This window comes from Delphinus delphis, chromosome 10 (genome assembly GCF_949987515.2).
Source record: "Delphinus delphis chromosome 10, mDelDel1.2, whole genome shotgun sequence".
NCBI classification, from domain to species: Eukaryota; Metazoa; Chordata; class Mammalia; order Artiodactyla; family Delphinidae; genus Delphinus; species Delphinus delphis.
In genome coordinates, this window is record NC_082692.2 from 71,915,518 (window position 1) to 71,943,205 (window position 27,688).

Here is a 27,688-nt window from a genome sequence, read left to right on the forward strand (position 1 = left end):
AAAGACTTAAGGTTGTCAAGAAATATTACTGTTCCCATTTTTATGCAGGGGATAAAATGACTTTCCCACAGAAAAGGAGGAATAGGAATCCAAACATGTGTCGGAACCCTGACTCTTTACAAAATACCTCATCTTGGTAGCAATAAATGGATCTTTACTAATATGAAAACAAGTGCTCTCGGCTGCCTGCCCCTTAAATGACTGCAGCATAAAACTACGGACGATGAAGGGGGGAAAAGCCGTAATTAATGCGGAACCACAGCTCTCCCGTATTTGTGACATATATGGTGCAGATGATGGATGAAAGCTGCCATCGGTAAAGGTATTCTAAATATTTACCCTTAGCCCTAAAATAAAAGGAAACTTAACTTCTAAAGCTACACGCCAAGAGAGAAGTGTCATTTTTCAATTCCACTACTTGGCTTTCAAAGGGCTCCTTTCCTGTCCCAATTGTGTCATTTCACTAAGTTTTGTTCCCACAGGAGCAGAGGGCCTGCAGACCATTGAGGGGCTTGGAGCTGAGGAGGGAGATGGAGGGCTGGGGGCCTGATCTGGTGTACATCAGGGAGCTCCACAGAGGGGCTGGACATGTGAATCTATAACCAGCCAATCCTAGGAGGTAGCACCAAGTCACATGAAATAATACATTACTCAGGGAGAAAAAGGAAGAGCAGGGAAAACAAGGGAAGGAGGAAGAGAAAGAGAAAGAAAAGAACTTCAGTCTGTAAGAGTAATGCCTCAACATTTGTAGAAATCTCAACCTCTTTTCTATAGTCTTTTACCCCAGAGCCTGCAGATACCAACACGGGACTAAAGGATTCTTAAGCCATCAAATCTAACTCTGCAGTTTCACTTGTCTAGTTATTGTGGATAAACTGACTCAGTTTTTTTATTAATGTTTTATTACACTAGTAATTAATGAATACACATCCTCCTTACAAATACGACTTGAGTCCACTCAGGCTCCCCTACCTCTATGTTATGTCCTAACCTCCATTCTTTCCCTTCACCCTTGGGGAGCTCCGTTCTCTGCTGCAGGCTGGCTCACTTTCCAGACCTTTCTCTGCACACCTGCATATTTTTATAATATATAAACATATCCCCTCATTTACTTGCATCTTTTGTTTTATAATTTTCCTAAAGTGAACCAAATTCTATTCCGCCTTGAGATTTTTCTTTTTTACTTTCATAGGATCCATCACAATAGCAGCTGACACTTCTGCTGTAATAAAACTGGAATTAAAAAAAAATCATAGGCTTTCCAGAGCTCGGTTACAGGCTTTGCTCTGCCTCTCAAGATCAATTGACTTGCTTCTTCATAATCTAAGTAAGGTCTAAGAGATGTTATTTCTTTGAAAATTTATATTAGAGCTTTTCCAAATCACTGGCACACATGTTCCCTTTAAAACTATGGAGACCAAAGCCTGTTACATAAACATCCAAGTCTATAGCCATGGGCCATATTTCTTCAGTTGCCAGATCACATGACTGATAACAAGGCCAAGATAAAGGCAATGATTTTTTTTTTAAATGTTGGGGGTAGGAGTTTATTAATTAATTAATTTATTTTTGCTGTGTTGTGTCTTTCGTTTCTGTGCGAGGGCTTTCTCTAGTTGTGGCAAGCGGGGGCCACTCTTCATCGCCATGTGCGGGCCTCTCACTGTCGCGGCCTCTATTGTTGCGGAGCACAGGCTCCGGACGCGCAGGCTCAGCGGCCATGGCTCACAGGCCCAGCCGCTCCGCGGCATGTGGGATCTTTCCAGACCGGGGCTCGAACCCGTATCCCCTGCATCGGCAGGCGGACTCTCAACCACTGCGCCACCAGGGAAGCCCTCCCAAAGGCAATAATTTAAAAAAATTTTTTTCTCAGAGAAAAAAGGCCCATGCATTTGAAAAAAATAAAAAGATTCGAACTGTCTCCATCAGAACCCATTCTAAGTGGTTATTCCTCAACACTAAAACAACAAAAAAAAATATTGGATTTTTAAAAGAGCTATACTATAGCAGACACTGTGGGGTCCACAATAGGAAGGATATTGCCTTCCTAATATCTAGTCCCTTTTTTTCCTTCCTTTCAGAACCCCTGTTCTATGCAAATATTCACCGCGTGCCCGCTGCGTAATCTGAATCAATCTGCATGGCATTCCTCTGGGGGTTGTTATTGGCAAAGGGATAAGCATGTGACTTAACAAGTCGAATCATACTAAAGGGAAGACTTATTTTTAAGAAAATAAGCACATTGCCCCAGTGGCTACTGGCCACCATCTTGCAACCATAAGGGGCATCAACCAGAAGAGTGTGGACAGTCCAGGGAGATGGAAAGAATCTGAGTGTTTGGTGAGAGTGGAGTAACTGAGTCAATCAATCAGGAATCAACCTATGTCTATACTTCTTATTCTGTGAGACATCCTCACTGTCTAAGATTCTGTGAGTCAGGATTTCTGCTGCTTTCTCCAAACCAATGTTAACACCAAAGAAGGCGGAAGGGGAAATCTAGTGCCATTTTCTGACCAGTAAATGATATTTGAAAGGTTCCCTCTTTCCTTCCCTGTTGGTTACATAACACATTCGGTGTATCCACATGCATTTTTATAGTTGAATACATTTTCCTAGGTTTTGAAGGAACTATTTTAGTTGTTTTAAGTCCAGTGATTAAGCATATATAAAAAAGAAATGGAATTCCCTGGTCATCCGGTGGTTAGGACTCGACACTTTCACTGCCGTGGGCCTGGGTTCGATCCCTGGTCGGGGAACTAAGATACCGCAAGCTGCATGGCACAGCCAAAAACAACAACAACAACAGACATATATGATCAACTGGCTGCTACTGTGGGAAGTTCAAGAGAAGCAAACTCAGCCCTGAGGATATTGAGCTCCTGCCAGCGCCCGTCAAGGTGCTAGGGGCTGGGGCTACAGCAGGGGTTAGGACAGCAGGAGTTTGGTCTGTGCTTATGGATTTACCTCCCAGGGCAGGGAGGTGACAGTAAATAAGAACAATGGATGGCTCCACAGCAATATGCAGGAAACATAGAGGAAACACTGTGGGAGGGCGGGCCTAACTTAGCCAGGGATATGAGGGATGGACCCTACAAGGAGGTTGCACTGAAAGATGAGATCAGAACAAGATGGGAGCCAGGTCTGGGGGAAGAAGACAGGAATGAACCTGGCATTCTTGAGGAGCATCGGGAAGTTCTAATTTGCTATAAGGTACCAAGAGAGGAATGAAGTTGGCAGGTAGGCAGGAGCCTAGGTATATAGGGCTCTGTAGGCCAAGGAAGGTAGATCTGTATTTTATTCTCGGTCAGGCATTCTTAATTGTTTTTGTGCCATGGATCTTTTGGGCAGCCTCCTGAAGCCTGCGGACCTCTTTTTACAAAATATTTGTAAATGCCAAAAAACAAAGAAGGAAGAAACAAACGACAAATGAGAAATATGAAAGGGTGTGGGTGTGGGGGCAGGGGGACGATCGGAGTGGCTCATCCTGGCAGGGAGGAGTATAGTACCACTGACATTGTTTCGAGTTGCCAGCGTATAGTGAAAATAAAAAGCAGACAGACTTGAAATTGGCTTTTCATTGCTTTTAAATTCTTTAGCCAATGCATCGCCTGAAATCGGGTGACTGCTCCCATTACTCCCCTGCAACCCTACCTTGGTACATTTCTGATTAAGGAAGCCCATTATATAAAAATGTAGTTATCAACACATTAGAAAATTAATTTATGTAACCATGGTAACATATGGTTTCTTTGTTCGTACTTTAAATAACAAGATCTGGTGGTGGGTCTAATAACTACTGTCATTTTGAAAAACCATGGGCATACATGATATTTAGAGATGTATGCAACCAGTGTAATGTGAAAAGAAAATATTAGGGTGTTCTTTCGGTGACAAAGTCACAGGTACTTCTGTGGTTTGTTGCCCTCATTTATAACAAAAGAAAATGTAAATTTCAGTTGGAGGTTAGCGAAAATGCAGAGGTTTTTCAATCCAAATTTACAGACCCCATGGAAGTCACTACAGGGCTTGACTAAGTAACATGATCTGATTTATGTTTTTGAAAAGATAAGCCTAATGGATGGTGGGGGGGGGCGGTGAGAAAAAAAAAAAAAGCACCAAGGTCATTTACTGTTCAGAAGCTGGCACTGGTCAGCTGTGGGGAAGGGCTGCACCATGGTTTCTCTTGCCGGGAGGCTGCTGAAGAACAGAAGATCTGTCTTCATGAGTGTTCCCTGGGCTCGGGAAGAAAAAGGTTAACACCGCAGAAAAAAAGTGCCTCCGGCCCTCTGCCACAGGGAAAGGACAGGAGGTTCATGGCCAGGAACGACCCCTGTGCGAGTCAGTGATGCTAAGGGGAAAGATACCACGTCTGCCTGGGTGTCCTGTAAGACGGGTCTGATGACCACGACGACCTCGCAGCCTGGTTCTGCAGACGAGAGGAGCCGCCGACCACAGTGCCTGGCACCCGTGAGCCCTCAGTAAGTGGTGGGACCTTCCCCTTCTGGCGCCTTCTGTCTGGGACCTTGGTCATCATCTTCAGAGGGGGGGTGGACCACAGAGGAGTCTCAGGGGCCATCTCACCTTGCACAAGTCAAGGGATGGCCACAGATGATCTAGAAAGCCATGGCTGGAGGGGACTGGAGCCCAATTCCATTATCTAGGGTTGGAACAAAACCAACTTGAGACCCTCAAATACTGAGAATTAAAAACCTAGATTGTCCAGGTGAAAGCATGCAAAAGGAAGCCATCTTCCTAACAGGGAAAGCAAAGAATCCTGAGACCAGAAGAAGCCAGTGGTGAAAGCAGGGGCTCCACACAGTTTTTCAGACCTGTGTTTTCCTCTCCTGATGCATTTGCACAAGGGGGCCATGGAGCACCCACTTTGTAAAGGGAGCCTGTGTTTGTAGCGCAGTGGGGCTGGGGGGCGGTTTGGAGAGGCCTAGACATGCTGGGCCCCTGGGAGGGGGGCTGCTGGAACCTTGCAGGGAGCAAGGCATGGGGTCCACCACTGCCCAGTCCTGTGCTCGGCGCAGAAGCTCCTGCCAGACAGCACTCCCTCTGCCTAAAGCTGGAGGATGTGCCTCACTCAGACGCCTCCTCCTCCCTCTTTCCTAAGGGTCACTGAAACCTTCTAACCTGGTTTTTGTGGATTTTGTTGGTTTCTTTTTTACTCTTTCTCTTCCAAATGTCTCCAGTCTAAGAAGCAGCAGCTTTACTTCCACTGGGCTATACCTATAATAATTCTCAAGGGGCCCCCAAAACCCATACACAGTGACAGGTGCACTAAAAAGGGGGCTTCCTCTGGCCAAGCTGATGCAAATTAAGAAACATAGATTCTCATTGACAGCTTGAAATGGGGGAACGTCAGTCCCTGACCTCCTCACCCATCCACCATTTGGGAATTTATAAAGAATAGTACAAAGGCAAAGGTATGGGGAGGGGACCGGGAGCAGGAAGCAGCTGTCCTTCTTTAAGTGTGAGAGATGCAACAAAAACCCTGAAAATGACTAAGAACCACCTAAAAACCTCTATATTCCACGAATCCCCCCACCCCCATGCCCACTTTGAACTCATATCTGCCACACAGCTATTGCTGGGCCAACTTCCAAACACTTTTAAAGAGCGTAGGGAAATAACTCCTTCCCCAAATCCCTGCTCTTGTTCCAATGGCTAAACAAAAAGCTTTTATTTAGGATTATTTCACTGAGTGACATGCCATAAGGAAAGCAGTCCACTTGCAGTCTGAAGGTCGACAGTGCTGCTCTTGTTTTAATTTGTGGCCCCTCTACGAGGCCAAGGCTGAGCTGTACCCCCCTCCATGCTCCCCAGGGATCTCCGTGGCAATGTGCATTCATTTAAAGACTTACACAGGACAAGGCTGCTACGGGCAGCTGACCAAGGCTGACCAGCAAATTACGCCTCCTGCCTTTCCTTTGGCCCTGTCGTTAGATTTTTTTTTTTTTTTTTTTTTTGGGTCAGTGAAAAATGTTATCACCACTCCTCCACTGGAAAATGTTTGTGGTTGCAGCTGAGGACTTGTTACAACTGCTGACAAAGGATTCCAAAATCACAGAACACAAGAGTCAAATGAAGCCCCTGAGCAAAAACTCCTCTAGCTTTTTCCACTTTATTTAGGCTGTGTACACTGGGCTGCTTCATTAGAATCCCTGCTTTCACTCCTACTCATATGAAGGGTTTTGTTTTTCTATGAATCACATCTGGTGTGTTTTAAAAAGCCATCTGCTATGGACTGAATATTTATGTGCCCCCAAATTCATATGTTGAAGCCCTAAACCCCAATATGATGGTATTTGGAGGTGGGGCCTATGGGTAGTTACAGGTTTAGATGAGGTCGTGAGGGTGGGGCCCCCACAATAATGGGATTATATTTCTTATAAGAAAAGGAAGAGAGACCAGAGCTCTCTCTTTCCACCCTGTGAGGACATCGGGAGAAGGAAAGAAGGCAGTCCCCTGCAAGCCAGAAAGAGGGCCCTCACCAAGAACCAGATCTGCTGGCAACCTGATCTTGGATTTCCCAGCCTCCAGAACTGTAAGAAATAAATGTCTGACCCAAAATCACGGGGTGGGGGTGGGGAGAAAGAAAGAAATGTTTTTTGTTTACGCTACCCAGACTATGGCATTTTGTTATAGTAGCCTGAGTTAAGATTAATTAAAGAATAGTCTAGTGTTTGTAGTAATAAGAAATGGGGAAGTATGCATTAGTGTCCCTAACTGCTTATGTCTTCTTCCATCATCCAAGGGGTTGGGGAGAAGGACTTGAAGCCAGATGGCTATGTGAGCAAACTTAGATACTGGTCTCCCATTATTAACCGACAGCTAATGTATTTACTTTATAATCATCTACCCGAAAAACCCACGGTACCCAAAACATCATGGACCCCAGGAATTCTGGCACTAGACATGATGTACACTCATTGCTTTACTTTATAGATGTGGAAACTGAGGCCCAGAGAGGTGAAGCAACAAGTACAAGGTCTGACAGCTACACAATGACAGAAGTCAAGATAGAACCTGTCTTCTAATCCATGCTGAGAAGTGCCCATCCAAGACAAGATAGTAAAGATGCAAAGCTTCTACACATGTCCCTCAAACTCATCTACTCCACAACCAGCTAAGTCATAGACATCATTATCAGGAAAGTGAGGCAGCCTCCTACTGGTCATGTGCATCTCACCTTGGCCTCCTCTGAGCCATTCTCCACTCAGCAGCCTGAAGAATGTTCTCAACATGCAATCCATACCCTTGCTTAACCTCCTTGCAACCCGCTAATGATTCTCTGCTGTTCTTAGGATAACAACCTAAATATTGAGCATGTTCTTTGAGACTCTACATGGTCTGGTTCCTGTTGACTGCTCTAGTCTTATTATATACCACCCCACCAGCCACACTTGCCTTTAAAGCAGAATGCTCCACACTACCACAGGACCTTTGCACATGCTGTTCCCATGCTGCAACTCTTTTATTCTCCCTTTTAACCTAGTTAACACCCTCTCTTCTTTCAGATCTCACTTCCCCAAAGAAGCCTTTCTTGACCTTTCATGACTAGATCAAGGTCCTTGGTTAAATGCCCTCACAGCAACATACTTCCCATGCTTTTATTTCCACTTGTTATTATATTCTTGTTACTGTGATTTTTAATTAATGTCTACCTCATCATTGGACTGTAAGTCACCAGAACCTTGCCTGGCTTGTTCACCATTTTATCCTCTCACCACCAACACAGTGTGAGTGTAAGAGATGCTCAATCAACATGAATATGAATAAAAGAATAAACAAGGAAAAGATTTTTAGAATACACGTAAGACCCTCAAAGACCATAGAGTCTAGAAATGGCTTCCAAGTCACCTGTACATCAGGAAGCTATTTAATGATCAAAGCCACTTAACATAGACCTTTCTAGGAGAGAGAGAAATGACTCAATATCCTTCTCTCAGAAGCATGCTTGCTTCTTTAAGACCACATCACATAAAATATAATAACATTTCAAAGTCTCCTCAGTAAAATGTCACTCTTCTGCCAACAACCTAAGACCTTCAGGCAAACATAAGCTCCCAAACTAAACAAAACCTCCGGGGTCCCAATGGCAATTTTGCCCCTAACTGTGGTTTCCCGAGACCCCATAAATCAAGCCTTTCATTATATAACACACGGAGATAACCCTCCCTTCATACCATCCATGTTTTCAGAAACATTCTTCATGCCTGTCGCCAGCAGCCGGCTCATTTCTCATTTCAGACACTCCTCCACTTCCCCGCAGGGACAGCAAGCACATGGCAGGCCTATTTCCGCAGTCTGACAATAATTTAAATTAAATTTCAGCATCAATTGCTGGTTGTATTACAGAGAGAGACCATCATTGAGGGACATAGCAAAATTTAAAGCAGCAGCGAGGCAGAGAACACAACGTGGCAGAGCTTGGGCTGGCCTGAAAGAAAGTATTCTACTGTGGCAAAGAGAGCAAGGCAAAACATGGCAAGTTGTCAAAAGCTATGAAAAAGGCACTTCAGAAACATAATCACAAGCAAACCCCCTTTGAAGGCAAAACAACATGAAACATCGACTGTAAAGGAAGACGATGTACAATACTTGAAATCCAAAGTTTTTTCAGCTAAACATAATATTCAAATGTGTGAAAAACAAACCATGTTAAGAAGATGTTTTGTCTCTTCTATCTCCTCTATGGAATTTAGTCAATTCCTGTGGCTTTAACGACATTTAGACAGGTGACTGGTAAGGTGCCATCTGTGAACGTGGACATCTTGTTTAAAGTGCAGTTGCCTCTGGGGCTTCCCTGGTGGCGCAGTGGTTGAGAGTCCGCCTGCCGATGCAGGGGACACGGGTTCGTGCCCCGGTCCGGGAAGATCCCACATGCCGTGGAGCAGCTGTGCCTGTGAGCCATGGCCACTGAGCCTGCACGTCTGGAGTCTGTGCTCCGCAACAGGAGAGGCCACAGCAGTGAGAGGCCCGCGTACCGAAAAAAAAAAAAAAAAAGAAGTGCAGCTGCCTCTGTTAGCCGTAGGTCTAATCATCTGTCTTTTGGGTTATTTGCAAATTAAAAAAAAAAAAAAGCCATCCTTCTTTTAAGTTATTAGCATGAATGAGCTGAGTAGATCATCAGGTCCATTTTCGGGTCCATTCAGCACCTCTTATTTAGTTTTCCACTGTCTTTGAAGCTTATGGTCAATAAAAGGCATTTTAAACCACAACCTTATTTACCTTCTCCAAGTAAAATAAGCTAAACACACAAGGGTAGAGGTGGTAGGTCAGCACGGCAGGTGGCCTGCATCACTTTCCCAGGTGAGGCTCCTCCACTAACCCTGGAGGGAGAGTGGGGAAGAATTCCACCCAGGTCCAGCTGGGATAACCCATCACATTTCCAGTTCCTACAAAGCCGGGTCTCTCCAAAGCAGCTCCCTTATTTTCTTCACAGTATTGAGAATGTTCAAGAAGGCAAGACACACTCACTTCAATGTCACTGCCAGAACACAGTCTAGGGTAAGATGCAACTATGTACTGGCAGTCCACTGTTGTTTTTTTTTTGGGGGGGGGGGTTTAACATCTTTATTGGAGTATAATGGTGTGTTAGTTTCTGCTGTATAACAAGTGAATCAGCTATACATAAACATATATCCCCATATCTCCAGTCCACTGTTTTAACTGACCTGGAACACACTCCCTTCCATTAACTCGGATCATCCAGAGATGAGTGTGTTTGACAACTCCTTGCATGCTTCTTTCCTCCTGTCACCACATGGTGGGCACCAGGAGCAGGGCTCTGCACTCAATAAATACCAGTTAAATGGAAAGGAATTAAGACTTCAAAAGGGGAATGTTTTTCATTTTAACAGAAAATTTCCATTTCTACCATTATCCTGAGAGATTCCCGCAGCACCGAGTGAAATGAGAAAGCATTGGCATCAACAATTCCACATCTGTAGAAATCATGTGTACATTCCACACTTCTTATATCCTCTTATCTTCAGGCTGATTTATTTTATTAGCTCATAAAAGCCTGGCATTATGTTCACTTAACTCGCTTCGTGCAGCACACTGTCTCTTCAGGTAGGCCTTGGTTTTGCCTCTTGTTTTATGGATTTTCTTCCAAAATGAGGGGATGCAAATATGTTTATAGAGGAAGACAGACATTCTTACAATGTTGCTGAGATAAATCCAGTTCATGTTTACAGCAACCTTCCAAAGACAGCACAAAACCTGAACAATGAAGTGGCCACTCATTCATTTATTCAACAAATATTAACTGGATGCACTCTGTGCCAGACACCATTCCCTATGTTGGGAATATGTCAGAAAACAAAATGAGAGTCGTATTCTAGTGTGGACAGATAATAATAATTTAAAAAATACATAATGTGGCAGGTGATGATGAATACTATAAAGGAAAAAATAAAGTCAGGTAAGAAGGGCAGGGAGTGCCAGGGTGGGCTGTGGGTGGGGAATGAAATGCTATTCCACACGGGGGTGGGGAGGCAGCAAAAGCTGGTCTGAGAACATTTGAGCAGATACCTGAAGGAAAATGGGAAGTAAGTAACATGGGTGTCTGGAAGAGCTTTCCAAATGGAGAGAAACAGCACTTGCCGAGGCTCTGGGGTATGAGTGTAGAAGAATAAGGAAAAGGCCAGTGTGGTGGGAACACAGGGAAGTGAGAGAGTGGGAGGTGACGAGGTCCAGAGTAGCTACATGCCCTCATGGTGCTGGGCATGCTGCTAAGTGAGGAGGGAGACATGAGAAAAACAGCATGTGATTTAGGCTTAAAAGAACCCCTCTCGCTGTTGTGTTGAGAGTAGACAGCAGAGGGTCAAGGGTAGAAGCAGGGAAGCCGCTGGAATCATGCAGACATTGGAGATGATGGGACCCTGATAAAGGTGGTCCAGCTGGAGAAGGTAACAATGGTGTGGTTCTGGCTCTATTTAAAGGCAGAGCTGACAGCGGTGTTATCACTAGTCACCTGTTGATCATGACTGCTGGGCTCTGAACAAAGCTTTGCAGAATGAAATCAACAGTTGAGGCATTTGGTTAAATAGTCCTATTAATTATTCTTTACTCATTTAAACACATATTAAAACATTTTAAAAATATACTGGGCTTCCCTGGTGATGCAGTGGTTAAGAATCTGCTTGCCAATGCAGGGGACACGGGTTCTATCTCTGGTCTGGGAAGATCCCACATGCCGCGGAGCAACTAAGCCCGTGCACCACAACTACTGAGCCTGCGCTCTAGAGCCCATGAGCCACAACTACTGAAGCCCGCGTGCCTAGAGCCTGTGCTCCGCAACAAGAGAAGCCACAGCAATGAGAAGCCCGTGCACCGTATTAAAGAGTAGCCCCCGCTCACCGCAACTAGAGAAAAGCCTACACGCAGCAACGAAGACCCAAGCAGCCAAAAACAGATAAATAAACAAATTTTAAAAACAATAAAAATTTAAATACATTTAAAAACAAACTTGTTCCCCCTAAAAAAGGCATAGAACTCCCCAACCCTCTTGTTCTAAGCAACACATAAACATCATCTTTATTTTCTCCTTCTTGGTATCATTTATCCTCTATGAGAATTACCAGTTGTACATCTGAAAAAAATCCACTCATCAAATCTGGACTGAGGGCTGGGTACGTACCGGCACTCTCTTGGGTACCAGGGAGACAGTAGTGCCTAAAACAGACAATATCCCCACCTGTGTCCTATCCCATGCTCCTAGAATATTTTAGAATATCAACAGTAATTAAGTGCTCACTTGTGTTGGGCATTGAGCCGCAGCCCTACGTGCATCACCTTATTGAATCCTTATAGCAACCCTATTATCATCTGCATTTTCCAGCCAAGGAAATCATAACACAGAGAGGTTGAATACATTGTGCAAGATCACACAGCTTGGAAGTGGTGAACCAGAGCTGTTAGTTTCTAACTTCTGGATTTAAGGTACAACCCAGAACATGAGTCCCCCAAATTATATTCTCACTCTTCCTTGGTCACTTTGGGCTGGATGAACACTTAATATTTCTCAGCTTCAATTGCCATATCTACAAAATGAAATGTATTCAACTGGATAATCTCTAAAGTCCCTTCCAGGTCTAAAAATTCTAGAGCTCTTGCTCTGAAACCCAATGCTCCCTCACTGTAAGGAGAGCACAGATACAAAGACCATCTGCCATAGAGTATAAGTTCTCAGGGTCAGTTTTTGCCTAAAATAAAGTGAAGCACATCCTCAGTTGAACCTTTGGGCTGACCAACTACAGGAAAATAAGTCAATTTCAGGGGTACTCTAAGTGAGAAAAATGTTAGCAGCAGAATCTATAGCAAATTTCTTTCTTTCTAAACCAATCGACAATTGGAATTATTCCCTTACAGAAAGGAGAAAACCAATTCTGGGGACAGCTAAAATGTGCTTTTTCTGTGCTTGGTTAACTTGTAACAAAACAGAGAGCAATTCCCACTTGTCTGCAGATGAATGAATCTTAAGTTTCACTTTGTTCAGTGTCCTTGTGCCTGACATACAGTACAGCCCAATAAATATCAGTCAATTGAATTAGTACATGAATGATTCAATGAATGTACTAAACAATGAACAAATAAACTCATTAATTCTACAGTAATAAATATTTCCTTGGATAGAATTTATATAGACCTGGCTAGGAAAAGCATCACTTTGGCAAATAAAGGTAAAGAAAACACTTTAGATTTATTGATTTTTGTGTTCAGTATAGGATTCCAATTTTAGAAGTTGATATTTTGAGGTGTGTGGAGAGTAAATGAAATCTCACTTTAAAAACTAAAAGAAAAGAAAGTCAGTCTGCTAAAGAAAACCAAAATAAACACCTTCAGTTCCCGGCAGGATTTCTGAGTTAACCCAAAGCATGGCATTCTGACCGCTAAAGATAATAAGCCTGTGATTCAGTTTCAAACACTTCACCTTCAATACCAGCTGTGAATATAGCTTATAAACCACCTGCTCATATTGAACCCACTCTCCACAAAATAAGCCACACACAGCAGTGTAAGTTAGAGAGCAGGGTAGAGGAAGACATGCAAACCCTGAGTATTCTGGATCTTTCATTCTTTTGACATTTTTCAGAAGTTACCCCAAAATTTAAGTAGCAATCCAGTAATGTAAAAAGTTTACTCCCAGTAAATGTCAAGGGAAAAAAGTCAACCCACCACCTTTTCTTCACAGAGAACGGGCAGCAGACACAACCAAGAAAAGTAAGAAGAAGGAAAAACAGCTTCTGCTACTGAAACCAGGAATATAGAACCAGATCAAAGATGAGGCTTGATGCAATTACCTAAGTCATTTGTGGGAAAAACTCAATTAGCTGGGAATGGAAGCCCGAAGGTACTGTCTCACCAAGATTATTTACATAATTTTCAGGTGGACAGACCCAGTCTATGTTTTAGAAAAAAAAAATGTAAGAAAAGTATTTGTGAACAATTATTTTCTAGTGACTTTTTACTGTAAATAATCTCAGTCAAAATAGAATTAATGATAAACTACAAAATTTTAAAAGCAGTTGAGATGCAAACTTTGTCAATATAACAAGACTCATCCTGTGAATTTACAACTATAGTTCTGTTTTTTTAACCATGGATGATACAGAAGGAATATACTTCTGGATATATAAGTTTAAAAGTTGCACAGCCTTTATTTAATTGAAGCCTAAAGACAGAAGCCAGAGGCGACGGGAGAGAGTATGTGAAGCCACAGTCGGTGCTCTGGGGGGCTCACCTGCCGAGGAGTACTTAAAAACAATATGGGAGAGACCTTCAAGATGGTGTAGGAGTAAGACGTGGAGATCACCTTCCTCCCCACAAAAACATTAGAAGTACACCTACATGTGGAACAACTCCTACAGAACACCTACTGAACACTGGCAGAAGACCTCAGACTTCCCAAAAGCCATGTGGCTGACAGGGTCTTGGTGCTCTGGTCGGGTGTCAGGCCTCAGCCTCTGAGGTGGGAGAGCCAAGTTCAGGATACTGGTCCACCAGAGACCTCCTGGCTCCACGTAATATCAAACAGAGAAAGCTCTCCCAGAGATCTCCATCTCAACACTAAGACCGAGCTCCACTCAATGACCAGCAAGCTACAGTGCTGGACACCCTATGCCAAACAACTAGCAAGACAGGAACACAACCCCACCCATTAGCAGAGAGGCTGCCTAAAATCATAATAAGGTCACAGACACCCCAAAACATACCACCGGATGCGGTTCTGCCCACCAGAAAGACAAGATCCACCCTCATCCACCAGAACACAGTCCCTTCCAACAGGAAGCCTACACAACCCACTGAACCAACCTTAGACACTGGGGGTAGACACCAAAAACAACAGGAACTACTAACCTGCAGCCTGCGAAAAGGAGACTCCAAACACAGTAAGTTAAGCAAAATGAGAAGACAGAGAAACACACAGCAGATGAAGGAGCAAGGTAGAAACCCACCAGACCAAACAAATGAAGAGGAAACAGGCAGTCTACCTGAAAAAGAATTCAGAGTAATGACAGTAAAGATGATCCCAATTCTTGCAAATAGAATGGAGAAAATACAAGAAATGTTTACCAAGGACCTAGAAGAACTAAGGAGCAAACAAACAATGATGAACACCACAATAAATGAAATTAAAAATTCTCTGGAAGGAATCAATAGCAGAATGACTGAGGCAGAAGAACAGATAAGTGACCTGGAAGATAAAATAGTGGAAATAACTACTGCAGAACAGAATAAAGAAAGAAGAATGAAAAGAATTGAGGACAGTCTCAGAGACTTCTGGGACAACATTAAATGCACCAACATTCGAATTATAGGGGTCCCAGAAGAAGAAGAGAAAAAGAAAGGGACTGAGAAAATATTTGAAGAGATGATACTTGAAAACTTCCCTAATATGGGAAAGGAAATAGTCAATCAAGTCCAGGAATCAGACAGTCTCATACAGGATAAATCCAAGGAGAAACACGCCAAGATACATATTAATCAAACTACCAAAAACTGAATACAAAGAAAAAATATTAAAAGCAGCAAGGGAAAAACAACAAATAACATACAAGGGAATCCCCCTAAGGTTAACAGCTGATCTTTCAGCACAAACTCTGCAAGCCAGAAGGGAGTGGCAGGACATATTTAAAATGATGAAAGGGAAAAAACTACAACCGAGATTACTCTACCCAGCAAGGATCTCATTCAGATTCGACAGAGAAATTAAAACCTTTACAGACAAGCAAAAGCAAGGATAATTCAGCACCACCAAACCAGCTTTACAACAAATGCTAAAGGAACTTCTCTAAGCAGAAAACACAAGAGAAGGAAAACATCTACAATAACAAACCCAAAACAATTAAGAAAATGGTAATAGGAACACACATATCGATAATACCTTAAATGTAAATGGATTAAATGCTCCTACCAAAAGACATAGACTGGCTGAATGGATTCAAAAACAAGACGCATGTATATGCTGTCTACAAGAGACCCACTTCAGACCTAGGGACACATACAAACTGAAGGTGAGGGGATGGAAAAAGGTATTCCATGCAAATGCAAATCAAAAGAAAGCTGGAGTAGCAATTCTCTTATCAGACAAAATAGACTTTAGAATAAAGACTATTACAAGGACAAAGAAGGACACTACATAATGATCAAGGGATCAATCCAAGAAGAAGATATAAGAATTGTAAGTATTTATGCACCCAACATAGGAGCACCTCCATACATAAGGCAAATGCTAACAGCCATAAAAGGGGAAATTGACAGTAACACGATAATAGTAGGGGACCTTAACATCCCACTTTCACCAATGGACAGATCATCCAAAATGAAAATAAATAAGAAACACAAGCTTTAAATGATACATTAAACAAGATGGACTTAATTGATATTTATTGGACATTCCATCCAAAAACAACAGAATACACTTTCTTCTCAAGTGTTCATGGAACATTCTCCAGGATAGATCATATCTTGGGTCACAAATCAAGCCTTGGTAAATTTAAGAAAACTGAAATTGTATCAAGTATCTTTTCTGACCACAACGCTATGAGACTAGATATCAATTACAGGAAAAAAATCTGTAAAAAATATAAACACATGGAGGCTAAACAATACACTACCAAATAACCAAGAGATCACTGAAGAAATCAAAGAGGAAATCAAAAAATACCTAGAAACAAATGACAATGAAAACATGAAGACCCAAAACCTATGGGATGCAGCAAAAGCAGTTCTAAGAGGGAAGTTTAGAGCAATACAATCCTACCTCAAGAAACAAGAAACATCTCACATAAACAACCTAACCTTACACCTAAAGCAATTAGAGAAAGAGGAACAAAAAAACCCCAAAGTTAGCAGAAGGAAAGAAATCATAAACATCAGATCAGAAATAAATGAAAAAGAAATGAAGGAAACAGTAGCAAAGATCAATAAAACTAAAAGCTGGTTCTTTGAGAAGATAAACAAAATTGATAAACCAATAGCCAGACTCATCAAGAAAAAAAGGGAGAAGACTCAAATCAATAGAAGTAGAAATGAAAAAGAAGTAACAAATGACACTGCAGAAATACAAACCATACATACAACCATACCATACAAACCAAACAAATACAGATCATGAGAGATTACTGCAAGCAACTATATGCCAATAAAATGGACAACCTGGAAGAAATGGACAAATTCTTAGAAAAGTACAACCGTCCGAGACTGAAACAGGAATAAATAGAAAATATACACAGACCAATCACAAGCACTGAAATTGAGATTGTGATTAAAAATCTTCCAACAAACAAAAGCCCAGGAACGGATGGCTTCACAGGTAAATTCTATCAAACATTTAGACAAGAGCTAACACCTATCCTTCTCAAACTCTTCCAAAATATAGCAGAGGGAGGAACACTCCCAAACTCTTTCTACGAGGCCACCATCACCCTAATACCAAAACCAGACAAAGATGTCACAAAGAAAGAAAACTACAGGCCAATATCACTGATGAACATAAATGCAAAAATCCTTAACGAAATACTCGTGAACAGAATACAACAGCACAATAAAACGATCATATACCATGATCAAGTGGGGTTTATCCCAGGAATTCACGCAATACACGCAAATCAATCAATGTGATATACCATATTAACAAATTGAAGGAGAAAAACCATATGATCATCTCAATAGATGCAGAAAAAGCTTTTGACAAAATTCAACACCCATTTATGATAAAAACCTCCAGAAAGTAGGCACAGAGGGAACTTACCTCAACATAATAAAGGCCATATATGACAAACCCACAGTCAATATCGTTCTCCATGGTGAAAAACTGAAACCATTCCCTCTAAGATCAAGAAAAACACAAGGTTGTCCACTCTCCCCACTATTATTCAATATAGTTTTGGAACTTTTAGCCACAGCACTCAGAGAAGAAAAAGAAATAAAAGGAATCCAAATCGGAAAAGAAGAAGTAAAACTGTCACTGTTTGCAAATGACATGATACTATACATAGAGACTCCTCAAGATGTTACCAGAAAACTACTACAGCTAATCAATGAATTTGGTAACGTAGCAGGATACAAAATTACAGAAACCTCTTGTATTCCTATACATTAATAATGAAAATTCTGAAAAAGAAATTAAGGAAGCACTCCCATTTACCATTGCAACAAAAAGAATAAAATACCTAGGAATAAACCTACCTAAGGAGACAAAAGACCTGTATGCAGAAAACTATAAGACACTGATGAAAGAAATTAAAGATGATACAAACAGATGTCAAGATATACCATGTTCTTGGATTGGAAGAATCAACATTGTGAAAATGACTATACTACCCAAAGCAATATACAGATTCCATGCAATCCCTATCAAACTACCAACGGCATTTTTTCACAGAACTAGAACAAAAAATTTCACAATTTGTATGGAACCACAAAAGATCCCTAATAGCAAAAGCAATCTTGAGAAAGAAAAACGGAGCTGGAGGAATCAGGCTCCCTGACTTCAGACTATACTACAAAGCTACAGTAATCAAGACAGTATGGTACTGGCACAAAAACGGAAATACAGATCAATGGAACAGGACAGAAAGCCCAGAGATAAACCCACGCACATATGGTCAACTTATCTTTGATAAAGGAGGCAAGAATATACAATGGAGAAAAGACAGTCTCTTCAATAAGTGGTGCTGGGAAAACTGGACAGCTACATGTAAAAGAATGAAATTAGGACACTCCCTAACACTATACACAAAAATAAACTCAAAATGGATTAAAGACCTAAATGTAAGGCCAGACACTATCAAACTCTTAGAGGAAAACATAGGCAGAACACTCTATGATATAAATCACAACAAGATCCTTTTTGACCCACCTCCTAGAGTGATGTAAATAAAAACAAAAATAAACAAATGGGACCTAATGAAACTTAAAAGCTTTTACACAGCAAAGGAAACCATAAACAAGACGAAAAGACAACCCTCAGAATGGGAGAAAATATTTGCAAATGAAGCAACTGACAAAGGATTAATCTCCGAAATTTACAAGCAGCTCATGTAGCTCAATGTCAAAAAACCAAACAACCCAATCCAAAAATGGGCAGAAGACCTAAATAGACATTTCTCCAAAGAAGATATACAGATTGCCAACAAACACATAAAAGGATGCTCAACATCACTAATCATTAGAGAAATGCAAATCAAAACTACAATGAGGTATCACCTCACACCAATCAGAATGGCCATCATCAAAAACATCTACGAACAATAAATGCTGAAGAGGGTGTGGAGAAAAGGGAACCCTCTTGCACTGTTGGTGGGAATGTAAATTGATACCGCCACTATGGAGAACAGTATGGAGGTTTCTTAAAAAACTAAAAATAGAACTACCATATGACCCAGAAATCCCACTACATAATTCAAAGAGTCATGGACTACAATGTTCACTGCAGCTCTATTTACAATAGCCAGGACATGGAAGCAACCTAAGTGTCCATCGACAGATGAATGGATAAAGAAGATGTGGCACATATATACAATGGAATATTACTCAGCCATAAAAAGAAATGAAATTGAGTTATTTGTAGTGTGGTGGATGGACCTAGAGTCTGTCATACAGAGTGAAGTAAGTCAGAAAGAGAAAAATACTGTATGCTAACACATATATATGGAATCTAAAAAAAATTTTAAAAATCGTTGTGACGAACCTATGGGCATGACAGCAATAAAGACACAGATGTAGAGAATGGACTTGAGGACATGGGGTGTGGGAAGGTTAAGCTGGGATGAAGTGAGAGAGTGGCATGGACATACATACACTACCATATGTAAAATAGATAGCTAGTGGGAAGCAGCCACATAGCACAGGGAGATCAGCTCGGTGCTTTGTGACCACCTAGAAGTCTGGGATAGGGAGTGTGGGAGGAAGACGCAAGATCGATGAGATATTGGGATATATGTATATGTATAGCTGATTCACTTTGTTATAAAGCAGAAACTAACACACCATTGTAAAGCAATTATACTCCAATAAAGATGTTAAAAAAATAAATAAATAAGAAGGCAAAAAGAAATAAACAAACACATAAATAAATAAATAAATGAAGCCTATATGATGGAGACAAAATAAGTTTCCCTCTCCACTAATTTTCACAGCCTGTTCAGATCTGCATTTGGTAACAGGTTGGTTTTTAATTGTTTGCACAAGAAGATGAACTGTAAAATGGTAATTTAATATTATTCACACTAACATTAAAATAGGAAGTGTCCACAGGTACTTTTTTGCATCTACCTTACTACTTGCTCTGGAATATGAGGATGGTCATTGTTTGTAACTGGGAAATATTGGAAACAACAAAAATGTTCCTCAATGGAGAATCACGTTAAAATAAACTATGACCCATTTGTCTTATGCAAAAAGAAGCAGCAGCTAATACAATGAGACATATCCTTCACTAGGCGAATGGATAAATAAACATGGTATATCCATACAATGGAATATTATTGCCGTGATTAAAAAAAAAAGAAATGAGTTCTCAAGCCACAAAAAGACATGGAGGAAACTTAATGGATATTACTGCATGAAAAAGCCAGTCTGAAAAGGCTACATACTGTATAACATTCTGGAAAAGGAAAAAAGATCAGTGGTTGCCAGGGGCTGGGAAGAGGAGGAGATGAATATGCAAGGCACAGGGCATCTTTAGGGCAGTAAAACTATTCTGTAAGATACCATAATGGTGGATATATCATCACACATTTGTCAAACCCACAGAACGCACAACACTGAGTGAACCCTAATGTAAACTATGGACTGTGGGTAATAATGATGTGTCTATGTAAGTTCATCAGTTGTCACAATGTACCACTTTGGTAGGGGATGTCAATATTAGGGGGAGACTGTGCACATGTGGGGGCAGAGGTTATGTGGAAATTCTTTGTACTTTCTGCTTAACTTTGCTGTGAACCTAAAACTGCTCTTAAAAAATAGACAATTTAAAAGAAAAAAAAAGCAAATTGCAAAGTAAAACTAAAAATGACAACACATATCTTTACAAAGCCATCACAAGCTAATTTTTATAGCTGTATCCATCTATATATCTAAATATATTTAAATATCTGGGAGGAGACTAAATTGATAACCATGATTATACCTAAGAAGGTAAGTGGGACCGTGGATGGTTAAGGGGCAGTCAGCTCTATCTCTGTTGTCTGATTTTTTTTAATTATGCAAATATATATGCAGTGTTGCTTGTGTAATTAAAAATAATTTCTTTTTCTTTTAAAAATACTCACTTTATAACTTACGATAAAGTATTCAAAAGTAAATTACAGGGCTTCCCCGGTGGCACAGTGGTTAAGAATCCTCCTGCCAATGCAGGGGACATAGGTTCGAGTCCTGGTCCGGGAAGATCCCACATGCTGCGGAACAACTAGGCCCATGCACCGCAACTACTGAGCCTGCACTCTAGAGCCCACGAGCCACAACTACTGAGCCTACGTGCCACAACTACTGAAGCCAGCGTGCCTAGAGCCTGTGCTCTGCAACAAGAGAAGCCACCGCAATGAGAAGCCTGCGCACCGCAACCAAGGGTAGCCCCTGCTCACCGCAACTAGAAAAAGTCTGAGTACAGCGATGAAGACCCAACGTAGCAAAAAAAAAATAATAATTAAATAAATTTTTTTAAAAAGTAAATTACAGACATCATGACAATCTAAATACTTCAGTATTCATCTTTTAAAAATAAGAACATTTTTCTACCCTAAAATTATTTTCCAACAGCAGAAAAAGCACAAAAGATCTTCTACTAAACTATTGGGGTGAGTTAAGTCATCTAGTTCAAAAAGCCAAGCTGGTCTCAAAGGAAAATATAAACACCAAGTATAGAGAATTGATTTAACGGTTATTGCAAGGTCTTCCTAAAAACATTATCATCATTATCACCATCCCTTGCTTTTATATAGTGTTTTACATTCCCCCTTTTAACACACTAACAACCTTGTATATAACAGGTCAAATCGATTATATTTTTTAAAAATTTTAGACATTTGAATTACTAAAGTAATACAATACAAAGCTTATCGTAACAGATTGAGTATCTTAAATAGGGATTCTTAATCTAAAATCTTCCAGAGTCCATGGATTCAATTCAGTGAGCTTGGATGGAAAAAAACACATCTTCAGTTTTACTAACAAGCAAAATGTAGCATTTCCTTCCAAGCATGAGTGGAGACCACAAATCACAGAAGCATTAGCAGACCTGTGACTTTGTCACCATGGAAATCACTATGTTTTCAAATCACAGTGTGGATGGCGTGGGTATTTCAAAATATCATTTACTCTTATCATCTCATGGAAGGTATATTAGTTATTAGATTTGTTGTCAGATCGATCTTGTTACTTAATGCATTAATTAAGAAGCACACATGCAACTCTTACCACAAATTTGTTTTAAAATATTTTGATAACTGTATTTCAGTACAACTGGGTTTTGTTCTAATCTTATGTATTTTAATTTAAGCACATATAAATAGTCTCGAGGGTGGGAAGGTTCATAGGTTTCACAACATGCGAAAGGTTAAGAACCCCTGGAACTCAACCACCCCTTCCTATAATCCCATTCTCCCAACGTAACCACTAGCCACAATGTACTGTATGTTCTTCCATGCTTATTCTTTCATGGGGACAAATATATATATAAATCTAGAGGCATAATTTACATAGTAATGCGCTCTGTAATTGTGTTTTACACTTATATTTTGTAATATATTTACAAGTCTCTATATAATTTGGTCATTCATGCTGTTTCCAGCTATTGGCTATTATTTTAAAATGCTGTAATAAAACTCCTCATATACATCTCTTTATATCCTGGTGTTTTTTTTTTAATTTCATAATCAGTTCTATGTATGGGACACTGGTACCAACAATAAACACCCTCAAATTTAACCATAAAATCAATTTTGTATTATGAAATCAACAGCAACAATAGCTAGTATGTTTTGTGCTTACCCAGGGGCCAGGTACTAAGTGCTTTACATGAATTAACTCATTTTAATCCTTACAACTCCAAGGCAAGGCACTGCTACGACTTCAGTTTATAGGTGAGGAAATTGAGGTACAGATTGATGTGTAGTCTCTAAGCTCCAAAGTTTTTAATTCTGATAACAAATTCAAACAAATAGGTATTCTCAGAACGCAGGAACCCTCAATAATCATGGGCCCCATCGGGGTCACTGAAGGGGAGCAATAAATGATGATGGACACTTTGTTACATCATTAACTTCTGAGAGTGTGTTCTGAAGCTCCTTGGAATTTTTTTGTCACTGTGCTTTTCAAGAGGTGGATCAAAGAGAAAAGACCACAGTGAGTACACAGCGAAATGATTACAGTCCACAACCTTATCAATTAGGCCAAAGGCATGATAAAATGTGCCTGTGTCAACAATAAGCACATCTGCCATCAGAGATTTGGGTTGGGACTCAACATAGGGTCTCCACTACCTTAGGCCCAAATAATTTCGTAGGCAGCAAGGGCAGATCATAAATCCCAAATAGAAAAAATGCCATCAGGTTAAACACAGGTATGCGCTACTGACAACCTAGTCTCAGGGGCAGGCCTGGTCTCCTCGGCGATAAGAGCATTATTAAAATCTCCCACATAATTCATCAAGACCTCACGCTGGCCAGGGCAAGGCTAATCTCCCCAGTTAGCAAGTTCCAGGACAGACCAAGAGAAACAAAACCACAGAAATGGTATCTTTTTTAATTATCTGGACTCTGCTGAGCAGAGATAATATAATCCTGCTGCTGTTCCATGTCTAGTTTAACATATCCTAGCAATGTAATGTCATTTAGCTTCATCGAGACAGGAAAGCTTCCCCCTCTATCAGTATATCAACTCTTGCGCTTTGAGCGTCCATATAACAGGGTAAGTAACTGGAAAGCACAGGCAAGGCCTGGGCTCTGCCAGGGGCAACAGAAGGGGCTCCTCCTAAAGAGGGGGTGTAAGCAAATGTCCCATATAAAGTTACACTTAGCAAGGGACCAGCAATACAGTTGCAAGAGTGATGTGGGAGAGAAAACTGAAAACAATCCCCCATTCTGAGTTTCCGTACAAGACACTCAGCTGCTCTGAACTGCATTTCCACCTTTCACTGCCAGAAGGGGTATAAATCTGTTCACAGGTTTAAAAAAGATTAATTCCTTTTTAGCCAGGAATTTTATATTTTATCCTGATAAAAGATCACACAAAGATATTCTTGGATGCCCAACAGTGTTATTTATAATAGTGAAAAATTGTAACTTATTTAAATATCCACGGAAGGACTGGTTAAATAAATCTGATGCATCCATTTGACAAAGTATGGTTATTTAAAATAATGTTCTTGAAGAATATTTCAGGATGTGGTGACGCGATCTCAATACAGTAAATGGAAAATACAGGAATAAATTAATATGTGTTATGATATCAATTTCTTAAAATTGTGTGCTTATATAAACTTTAAAAGTCGGTTGAAAATATATGTGTCATTTAGGGATACATGTACGTAGCAAGTTTATAGACAGGGAAGGTAACAATAAACATTAAACTCAGCAGAAAAAGGGGTTTACAAGGGCCTGTGGCGTTGTTGTTAAGGGCATATTTCTTGGTAGCTACATGGAATTTTACATTATCCTTTATACCATTTTGTATGTCTGCAATATTTCATAATGAAAAAGTTTTAAGTGAGTGTGTGTATAATGTCAGGAAGGTGATACATCAAAATGTAGCCAACTACTTTTGAGGTGAGAGTATCAGTGAATTCTATTGTTCACATTTTCCAAATTTTCTACAGAGAACACATATTCCTTTTTATCTTTTACGTTGTCTCTTCACGGGAAACTATTTTTACTCCCACACCAAAACTCATATGTTTTTTGATAAAGGATGCTTGGTGCTAAGCAGTGCCCTGCGTCAGGGGCACACCTGGCTCCTCTGCCAAGGGCCTTTCTTGAGGGAACATGAAACCCAGCTCTTCCCTCAGGCATCTCTCACTCACTAGAATTTAAACTGGAAAAGTGCTGTGGGGGAAGCGATGTCCCTGAAACCATCCCACTCATATCCTCTGATGTGAGAGGAGATTTGTAGGCGGCTGCTGGGAGCACTCTCCACTCAGCAAGTTGTTTTCAAAAGTACTCAAAAATATAGTTTGCTTTTTTTTTTTTTCCCCCTGGAATAGTTTGCGTTCTATCCTGCCAGGAAGCTGGGGGCTCAGCCAGCGGATTGGATAAAGTGGTGGGAAAAAATAGACACCAATTATATTGTCAACTAGTGTGGACTCTGCAGCCGCAATTCATTTTTCGCCAAGTGCTGGAGGTGGAGGGTGGGATAATAATTCTGTGGAGATACGTCACCATGCCTTAAGACCCTTCCAATTTCCTTTTTAAGAGGAACTCCTAACGTGGGGTCTTGGCTGGGCTCCCTGGGGCCCATGACGTCACACATCAATCCTGTAAAATTTTCTGGAGCCCAGTGCTATCACCAGATTCTCAAAAGAGTCCATAACACCCCCCACCCCAAACAACTGAGGATCCCTGTTCTGTAAAGATAAGCTCTTTCCTTAGCTAACCCACTCCTGTTTGGTCTCTAAGCCCAAGTTCAATAGGAGGTTGCAGAGGAGTTTAGAAGGAAAACTCCCTTCCAGGTACCTATCAGAATTGTCATCTGACGCTTTAAAATAAAGCAAGATGTTAATGGGAATGTTTGGTGTTATCATCACTCAGACACCTACATATGCTTTTTAATCAAAGGGGGAAAGTTTCTGTGCTAACATTACCCAACTTTATGTCACAGATATAGTTCTTTAAGGGGGGTATGTGTGTTGAATTCCACATACACATTAGGAAGGCTCACTGGTTTTTTGGTTTTTGTTTTGTTGTTGTTAAAATTCATCAACCAATAAGTATTTACCAAGAGCTCACTGTGCAGCATGGGGCTAGGACTCAATGGAAACCTGACCATGATCCCCCAAAGACCCCTGTCCCCCATCTAGCAACTTCTTGTTCAAAGCACACATATGGTGAACATCTTTCCACTTATTAAGTGGAATCAAAATTGAGCGTTACTAATATTACTTTCCCAAACCCTCACATCCTCCAGTATGAGTCATCCATTGGAACCCACCTTTTTTTCAGATACTTTCCACTATACATAGAAACAGGCTCAAAACAACTCTTCATTAATGCTGCTGGTTAGTTAAGGGACCGTGACTACCGAATATCACCATTTAAAAGCACCTTTAGGGAGACTACAAAGCCATTTATCTATTAGAGAAGTTAATTTATTGGACTCAGATATTTATTTAGACATTGTAGCCTTTATGGCTACAATCTTCTCATGAGTGGTTCCACCCACTACTTCATTCAATTCAAGTCATCTCTACTGAGTGCCTGTTAGGTGCAAGGCACTGAAAATTAGTGACATTCCCTCCATGGCTACATTTGGATATGTCACACATCCTGTCATCTTCATACAGCTTGGACTGTCAGTAAAACTGCAAAACACCATTTTTCATGTCCTCCAACAACTTCTAGGATTCTTCTAAGTTTTATAATGATTATAATACTATGTGACAATATTTGGAGGAAACTCTGCCCCAGTTCTGGAATCTATTTGCCAAGATTCAGGAAAAATGTCATGCAAATCAGAAAGGAGTTTGGCCATAGCTGACTCCTTGAGCACAAAGGCAGACTTCTTTTCCATAAAAGTGTCTTAACTGTGACAAAACATGATATGAGATGGTTAGAGAGACAGAGGGAGAGAGAGAGAGAGAAGGACAGAGAGAGGGAAAGAAAAAGAGAGAGAGAAATACCTTCTGCAGCTGCATAAGGAGAAAAGACATCAAATTATTCATTACATGAGCTTAGATGACTTTGACGAGAAGGCAAGGTCATGGATGCCAATCAGCACAAAAACCATATCACAACAAGTGGTTGCAAATAATCCTTTCATATAAGAGAGTTTAGTGGTTCTTTGAATAAAGCTTCTAGAGACATGTTTCCCTGAAAAATAAACATAGTTGAGGAAAAGTGTATAATAGGCATGATCTTAGAAATGACCTAGATTAAGATCTTATTAAATCACTACACCTCCCTGGGTTTCTAGTTCTTCATTTTCAAAGTGAGGGGATTGGACAACATGATGGCTAAGGGCTCTATATATTCTGAACATCAATGATTCTAATAATTGCCACAAAATTGAAAACATTCAAACACCAAAAAGTTGTTGCCAATAAGGGAAGTTCCAAAGACTTCACTTGTCAACAATAAAACATTCAGTGAGTAAAGTAAAACCCAGAAGACCATCATCTTTTTTGTCCTGTTGCCATGGCAACCTAATAACTGGTCCAACTCCATCAACCTGATGGTCTAAACACTGGAACAAACACCATATGGTAAAATAAAGATGTGCAAGTACATTAATGCTAGTTCAGGCTCACTCCATGATGGCTGTTTGCATCACAGAAAACTCTGCCACAATTAAAAATAACTAAGAGAGCACTGTTATATTGGTAAATAAATGTCATCAGATGAGACCCCAATAATCTGCGTTCAATGAAGTTTCAAATTTTCACAATGGTTTTAGAAGACTTGATCTCAAATCTATCTTTTTAACAGATGAGGCCCAGAGAGAGAAAGTGACTTCCAAGGTTACATCATTAGTTATAGGCACAGCCAGGACAACGACCCAGTTTTTAATTCTTAGCATAGAAGCCTCATCTCACAACAATGACTTTTGTGGCCTCTGTAGAGGAGAAAGACCAGGGCCTAATGTTAGATGGATACACTGTGCACAATGATTAAACTTCAAGGGAGTGTGAAAGATGAATAGACATGGGGAGCCTAGGGAGGGTTCCCCCAGCCCCTGGATGATGGGAGCATCAGAAGCTCAGGTAGGCTTCTCAATCGTGTCAGTAGGGAGACAAGGAGGCCATGCAAAGAAAGCTACTAAAATTAAGCATCCAAGGATGTGGGCCTGAAAAATCCAAGAAAGCTTTTAACCTCAATCATCACTAGCACACAACTACCAGGTCACTTAAACATCTCTTGCAAACTTCTGCTTTTAAAGGAAAACACAATGAGGTTAACATTTGGTGGGTGCCTAGTATGTACCAGGCAATGTGCTTGGTAGTCTCACTTTTATTGTTTTG

General features: G+C 40.7%; 1 protein-coding gene across 2 annotated transcripts in view; it reads right to left on the reverse strand.

The window, feature by feature from the left end:
• The window catches only part of ARHGEF3 (Rho guanine nucleotide exchange factor 3), a 269,292-nt gene that overhangs the window by 112,219 nt on the left and 129,385 nt on the right, over nt 1–27,688 (reverse strand). The window lies entirely within an intron of this gene.